We start from the raw sequence: 8,439 nt of genomic DNA, 5'->3' as shown, positions 1-8,439 counted from the left end.
TCAGTGCTTTAACAAAATAAGGGAGGGATGAAGGTTCAAATATGATAAATCCACTCTAGCATCTCTTTCTCTCTAACATTTGAATTCCTTCACTCAAATAACATCAAATGACAGTGCCCTCGTTGGTGGGCAGCTCTCCCTCATGCCATAATTCAGCATTCTTCTATCTTTTGCCTCCATCATTCTCCAGGGCCTGGTCATTTTCACCCAGCTGCCAGGAGGAGAATAAGTGCACAGCGTAGGTGTCATGCTTCTTGGAAGCCTTGATTTGGGACTACTACACAGCATTAGTCGAAATAGCTGCATGGCCTGAAGATATATTCCCTTGCTGGCCAGCCACTTCCTAGTTAGCACTGTAATGAATGTAAGGGGTGAAAAAATATTGGTCAACAGCTCCCCAACTCTGTTAGAGAGGTCCAGAGCCCCTTGGAAGGGAGGCCTGGCAAGGCTCAGGAAGCATGTGGAGTTCTTCCTGTAGAACATGTATTGCAAATATTCTCCCAAGCCTTTCCCAAAGGACTCATCTATTTTCCAAAGTATCTAAGTGCAGTGCAAAGGGATTGTTGGAAACTGGCTCTGAACTGATGCAACCGCTAGGGACCCATATCCCTGTGGTTCATCCAATAGAACAGGGCTTTCTGTGTATCTTAAGTTGACCTTTTTCATCATGGAAGGGGTAGGAATTGCTGTTCCTCTCATAACCAAGAAACATGAGTCTCGCTTTCAGGAGGTGATGATGGGAGTACACTGTGCACACTCTTCTTGGTCTCCCCAAATCAGCCCCTGTCTCTGCAGCTCTGAGCTCTGCTGGTTTAGACATTTTGGCACTCAGGGCAAAAATGTTTCAACCAGGAGATGCAAAAATGCTTCAACCAGGTGATGCAAAAATGCTTCTACTGAGTTGAAGGCTGAGACCACTGTAGGCACTTTAGGTCCCTTGTGACAGTAGGAAGAAAAAGGTACAAAAGAGAGCCTACACTGTCAACTGGAGTAATTAGACTTGATCATTAAAGGGGATATGAGGATATATAAAATGGAGAAGGGAAAGTGCATCTGGATCTGAGAGGTCTTGTACATTTTCCTAGTCCTACAATGGTGGACCCCCAGTGTTAACACTCAAAGAAAACTATAGCAATATTGTACTTCCATGACTATCAAGGCACCAAACCCTTCAGAAAGCAAAGGGGTAACCCCACCATAAAGAGCTCTAACCAGTCAAGATACTGCTGAGGGCAATGGAAACATGGGCTGTGCCAGAGGTTATCATGTGACCATGGCTTATGGCAGGTGCAGAAGCAAGGATGACTGTGCCCACCTCATCTTACCTCTTGCTTGGCCACACACTTATTCACATCTGTAAGTGGGGTTGGTTTTGCCCTCTCCCATGTCTCTAACACATATGTAAATCATTTTGCCACTGTTATCTTTACTCATTAGTCTATAGGTACAAAATATCAAGCCAATTTCAGGATACCACTATAGAGGACAATCCTTGCTGAGTTTCCATGACATAACCCACTTCTCTCCATCTCCATCCCCCCGTGTATGCTCAACTCCCCCTCTTTTTTTTTTTTTTTTTTTTTTTGAGACAGAGTCTCACTGTGTTGCCCAGGCTGGAGTACAGTGGCACAATCTCAGTTCACTGCAAGCTCTGCCTCCCAGGTTCACACCATTCTCCTGCCTCAGCCTCTAGAGTAGCTGGGACTACAGGCACCCGCCACCACGCCCAGCTAATTTTTTGTATTTTTAGTACAGATGGAGTTTATCCAGGATGGTCTTGATCTCCTGACCTCGTGATCCACCCACCTCGGCCTCCCAAAGTGCTGGGATTACAGACGTGAGCCACCGCGCCCAGCCCCCTCTTCGTCTTTTTTACAACAGTTCCTTAGATTGGCATTTTGGGGTATCTATGATGTCTCCTTACTTTTGATCCAAAATTCATGAAAATCATCCTATGGTTTGCATTTCTGTGAATCCCCCATCCCAAAATTCAAAAGTTGAAATCTAACTCGCATTGCAATAGTATTATGAACCGAGGTCTTTAGGAAGTGATTAGTGGCCCCTTACAAAAGAGTTGGACAAGAGCAGCCTTGCCCCTTCCACCATGTGAAGATACATAGAAGGCATCATCTTGGAAGCAGAGAGCAGCCTTACCAGACATCAAATCTGCCTGCATCTTGATCTTGGATTTCCCAACCTGCAGAACTGTGAGCAATAAATTTCTATTATTTATAAATTACGCAGTCTCTGGTAAGTTTTTATGGAAGCCCAAACAGATTAAGACAATCTGTCTGCCCTTCATAATGATAATTCCTTAATTTCCAATCCTACACGAGTCCTCAATAATCAGAGTTCCCTCCAGATCATTCTATGGAAATGACTTTCACTGATGCCTCTAATTAAGAAGTGCAGTAGAGACTTTTCTGAATCTGTTCCTTGGCACAAGTTTTCTGTTCTATTTAACACTGTTGATTATTCCCACCTTAAACCTCTCAACTCCATTCACTTATGTTTAGGAGCATGGGTGACGCTGTGACCTGGGCTCTTCCAGTTCTCTTTGTACTTTGTTAACTTTTTCATTTAGGAAATGTTTATTGGGCCCTGCACTATATTGCTGGGAAATGAGAGAGAGCTTTCTGAAAGGAGTGACAAGTAAGCTAATAGCTGATGGAGGAATGAGAATTAATCTAGAAAGGAATGAGGGGAAGAGCATAGAAGACATTGCAGACAGAAAGAAGGGCTTTCTTAAAGATGATAGGTAAAATTTAAAAAAAAAAGGCATACTTTAGATATTACAACTAGTAGAGGCTAGGTGGAGCATCCACTTTGAGGCAGGAAATGGTCAAACACGAGTTCAAATATAAACCATGAAGGGTTTTCCATGCCATTCTCCAAAACCATGGATTTCATAGAGAGGGCAATGGATGTTCATGGAAGGTTTGTTAGCAGGGGAACAGTAAAGGATTGCACTTCTGGAAGATCACGCTTGTGGAACTGTAGGAACAGGCAGTCTGACGACCACGACAGGGAGCACAGTGGAAATCCATGCTGGTAATCTAGGTGGAAGATGATGGTGGCTGGAATTTCCACAAGAAAGATGCAGAAAAGTAGACATACTGGAGCCACAGAGTGTTTTATAGCACACAAGTGTTCATCACTTGAATTAGCTATAAATGATTACTTGGAGAACACACTTAGTGTTATCTGATAACTGCCAGTTACAGCATCAAATAATGAGACGTAACACTGTAGAAACTACAGTCAACACTATGTGTAAGGACAGAAAGCTTCCACACCAGCCACACAGCTGCTTTGAGTGGCCTTGTTCTTCTTTTACCCTGATAAGAGTGGGTGAAAAGCCTCTGCTAACAATGATGCTGGTGGTGTCAGGAAAACAGAAGCCGTTCTATTGCTCAAAAGCTAGATGGAATCAAATGCCATTAATTCAAGGACATTCTATTTCTATTGATATGCCTACAACAATTGAAAATGCACTTATTAAAGAAATCTACAAGAGGTAGGACAATTGTGCCTACCTCATCCTATCTCCTGGTTGGCCACGCACTTACATCTGTCAGTGGGTTTGATTTTGCCCCGTCCCATGTCACTATCTTTTATATAAATCATGTTGCTACTGTTAGCTTTATTCATTAGTCTATAGGTACAAAATATCAAACCAAGTTCAGGATAAAACCAGAGGAAGATTATAGTAGAAATATCTATCCTTACATTCTCAAAAGCTTTAGCCCTGAATCATCTTTTCCCCCGGAGCCTTTTGTTTTTAAAACATGAGTTCTGAGAAATGCCATGACTTTAATCTTTTTATAGAGCAGTGGTTCTCAACCAGGGACTATTTTGCTCACAACAAAGGACATTGACAATTTCTGGAGACATTTTTGGTTGTCACGACTGGGGAGTAGGTGCTACTGGCATCTAGAAACTTACATTCTAAATATTCTACAATGCACGTAACAGTCTTCCATAACAAAAAAGTATTTGACCCCAAAATGTTGACAGTGCTGACCGTGTACTTATGCCTAGATTCCCTTCTGAGTTTCAGACTTACAAACTGAGGCAAAACCAGCTCTACCTTAAGGAAATTATCCCCCTTTTACAGATAAAGGAACTAAGATTCAAAATCATTCCTTAATTCATCCAGGGTTTCAAAGCTGGTAAATTCTGGAGTTGATGCACGGTTGAGAGATAGTGGCCCCACTACAAAATATGGCCTCCCACATCCTTCTCCACAGGGGAGAAGGGGGCAGTATCAGCTCCAAGTCACTCCTAGATCAGATCAATGCCATTGTTATCTAGGATAAAGTAGCTCCATACAACTATTTATTTTATTTTATTTTTTCTGAGATGGAGTCTTGCTCGGTTGCTCAGGCTGCAGTGCAGTGGCACGATCTTGGCTCTCTGCAACCTCCACCTCCCGGGTCCAAGCAATTATCTGCCTCAGCCTCCCAAGCAGCTGGGATTACAGGCGCCCACCACCACACCCAGCTAATTTTTGTATTTTTAGTAGAGACGGGGTTTCACCATCTTGGCCAGGCTGGTCTTGAAATCCTGACCTCGTGGTCTACCCACCTCAGCCTCCCAAAGTGCTGGGATTACAGGCGTGAGCCATCATGCCCAACCTATTTATTTTAATATTTGTTAAGTTATAGCAATTTAGTTTGGTTCTCAGATTCTTTTTCCCAGCTTTTCAAACTAGCAAAATACTTTTAGTTTCGGATTCAAGTCCTATGATGCATGTCAGGAAATCCAGGCTTCATCCACAACAGCAACCACAAGGCTCACATCTTCTTCCCTTACCTGTTCACATTGCTTTGTGGCTCTGGGAGGAGCAGTTGTCTTTCAGAGGTCAGCTCTTGCGGCAGCATGCTAGGTCTCGAGCCCGGATAATAACACCTTTCTGCATACATCTTTTTATTAAGAACTTATCTTTTTATTCCACCTAGTGCTTCAAATCTCCTTTAGAAACAAGCATCCCAGTATGCCTTCTGCAGCGTTAGTATTATAAACGAGATGCAGCTTGCAGGGACACAATGCACTCTTAGTGAGTCTGTTCCTTTATTATTCTGCGGCTGCATTTCCTAAACGGTGTTCCTTGAAATGCTCTTTTGGGAGAGGTTAATAAATGTGGCAGGAAGGAAACGGAGAGGGGAGGTTGCAGTTCAAAAGTTTCCATGAAACTTCTCCATGGAAATTCAAAAAGCATATTTTGCCAACAACAGTTTCTGAGAAGCCAAAAGGAAGGATAGATAAGCCTCTTTAATGTCATCTTACCCAGACTTTCCCAGGCTTCTTTGATTATCAAACCCATTTTTCATAACATGTATTAGCCAGCAGGCCATTGTTTCATACAGCATCAGAAACGCTACCCTGAAATGGAAGAAATTAAGGTGTGGTTATGTCCATTTTACAAATGAGAAAACTGAGGTTCAAAGAAGCCGCATGACCAAACTTAGGGTCACCCAATAAATGCAACTTGGCACCAAGGCTGAACTCAGGGTTTGTGAATCCAAAATTCTCTCTCCTCTATACCACAGTATTTTCATTATCATGCCTCATTTTTGCAAAATTTTCATACCTGAGGAATTTCCACAAAACATCTCACTACCAGGCCACGCCTGGTCCACTCAAAAAAGCCTTAAGCCTTCCACTTACACAACTGGAGACCTTTAACAGGCTGTCAGTCACCCAGGATAGTGGGATGCCTCTTGGTTCATTCTTTAGGAGTCATCCGGAAACAGAGAAGTGGATTGAAGAATCGCTGGCTTCATATTCTGGGGCTCAACATTAATTAGGCAGGGCTGTTGGCCGGGCCATGGACTTGTTTCCCAGTTATGACAACTGGTCTTCTGTCATATTCCTAACACAGGGCTCTTGCTTAGTGCCTGGTAAAGACCCCTAACCTAATTCCTCACCCAAATAGCCCAGGTGCTTCTACAGAGAGGTACTACTTTGCTCTTTCTGGGAATCCTGTTTTAGAGCTGGGATATGGCTTAAGCCCTCAAGGACTTCCTATGTTAATGACATGGCATGTCCATTGTTGCTCACCCCAAGGTATTTTCAGCCATCTCTACCTGTCTGCAGAAGCAACCACCATTAGCTCAAGGAGCTTGATAGCCCCGTGCTGTTCCTTACTACACTCTTCAGCTGAACATTCCTTCTGCTTCCTCCGGAATTATCTATTTCCTGACTCCCCTATGAAAAACAAACCCAGTGCCTGCTCAAAAAAAACAAAAAACAAAAAATCCATTCATCTTTTCAGTGAATGAAGCACATGGCACCCAGAAATAGTCATTCATTTAACAACTGCTGAGTGCCTCCTATGTCTCAGAGCTGGTGCTAGAGTCCAGCTGAGGACAAGACAAAGCTTCTGCCCCTGTGAATTAATACATAATGCAAGGTCAGATGGATACACAACGCCAGACAGGAAGCCCAAGCAGGGTGAGAACCGAGAGAGTAGCCAGGATGGAGGGCCATTGGATAGTCAGGCAAGGTGGGAGGATGGGGCGCTGGTACAGGATCTGAATGAACAGAGGCAGACGTGGGGAAGAGAGTTCCAGGCAGACAAATCACTAGCTGCAAAGATGCTGAGGTAGCAGGAATAGCAAGTAAGCCGCTGTGGTGAAGCTGTGCCCTGGAACCAGAGAGTGCAGACAGGGGGTCAGAAACACAGCTGGAGCCTGGGGCCTCCTAAGAGGGCAGGGGAGCCATGCTTTAGAAACACAAGTGTAGGCCGGGGCGGTGGCTCACGCCTGTAATCCCAGCACTTTGGGAGGCCGAGGCAGGTGGGTCATGAGGTCAGGAAATCAAGACCATCCTGGCTAACACGGTGAAACCCTGTCTCTACTAAAAATGCAAAAAGTTAGCTGGGCGTGGTGGCGGGCGCCTGTAGTCCCAGCTACTTGGGAGGCTGAGGCAGGAGAATGGCGTGAACCCGAGAGGCGGAGCTTGCAGTGAGCTGAGATCGTGCCACTGCACTCAAGCCTGGGCGACTGAGCGAGACTCCGTCTCAAAAAAAAAAAAAAAAGGGAAAAAAGAAACACAAGTGTAATCCCAGCACTTCAGGAGGCCAAGGTGGGCAGATCACTTGAGGTCAGGAGTTCGAGACCAGCCTGACCAACAAGGTGAAACCCCGTCTCTACTAAAAATACAAAAATCAGCTGGGCATGGTGGCAGTCACCTGTAATCCCAGCTACTCGGGAGGCTAAGGCAGGAGAATCATTTGAACCCAGGAGGTGGAGATAGCAGTGAGCAGAGATCATACCATTGCACTCCAGTTGGGCGACAAGAGCAAAACTCTGTCATACACACAAAAAAAGAAAGAAAGAAAAAAGAAAAGAAAAAGAAACACAAGCAGATGTGGTGTTGTTCAGAGGCCACTTTGGTATGGATGGGCAGCCTGAGAGAGGAGATCTGTCCAAAGTCCAGGCAAGAGAAGAGAGTGGCTCAAGTGAGGGAGACACTGGTAGAGAAAATGAGTTGTCAGACCCAGGAAAATGACTCAGGTACAAAAGGCAGGACTTCCAATGAAAAAGGATGGACAGATGTCTCAGACCACCATGCCTGGACTCAGAAGGAGTGTTCCTGGGGTGGGGCATTCAAATACGGGCATGCTACACGTGGGGCCCGACAGAGGAGGAGGTTTCTTTCCTCACCTGCCCGAGGTTCAGGGCAGAGGCCCCTCTAACAAAAGACAGAGCAACAAGAGAAAAGCATGCACTTGGATTTGATGTCAGTTTTACATGACATGGAGCTTTCAAAAATGAAGACTCAAAGGAACAGGAGAATCTGTGTTTTTTATGCATTTTTTTATGATAGGTTTGAGGAAGAAGTGGATAGTTTTGGAGAAGTATGACTGAATACTCAGACCATTAGTATGAGCTAATGGCAATGAACTGGTTGGTCCGAGAGACTTAGCAAGGCCTGTGTGCTCACAGTCCCCTCTGTGTCCCTGTGTCCTCAAAGATAAGAACGTCCGTTCCTGGCCGGGCGTGGTGGCTCAAGCCTGTAATCCCAGCACTTTGGGAGGCTGGAGACGGGCAGGATCACGAGGTCAGAGATCTAATTCATCTGGCATAACACGAAACCCCTGCCTCATTAAAAATACAAAAATTAGCTGGCGAGGTGGTATGGGCTGAGCCTGTAGTCCCAGCTACTCAGGAGGCCGAGGCAGAGAATGGCATAAACCCGGGAGGCAGGAGAGCTTGCAGTGAGCTGATCCGCCACTGCACTCCAGCCTGGGCGACAGATAAAGACTCCGCCCCCAAAAAGAACGTCCGTTCCTCCAGGGATAGGGAAGCCATGTCTCATGTGAGGCTCTGATGTCCTGCTTCAGGGGAAGGCTAGAGCATCTGTCCTTCAGGGGAGAAGGGTGGGGAAAGGTCAGAGTGACATTTCTACTTTTGCCATTGTTTTCAAATTCCT

Source organism: Papio anubis, chromosome 4, assembly GCF_008728515.1.
Source record: "Papio anubis isolate 15944 chromosome 4, Panubis1.0, whole genome shotgun sequence".
NCBI classification, from domain to species: domain Eukaryota; kingdom Metazoa; phylum Chordata; class Mammalia; order Primates; family Cercopithecidae; genus Papio; species Papio anubis.
The sequence above is the reverse complement of the archived record's forward strand: the minus strand, read 5'-3'. Positions refer to the sequence as shown.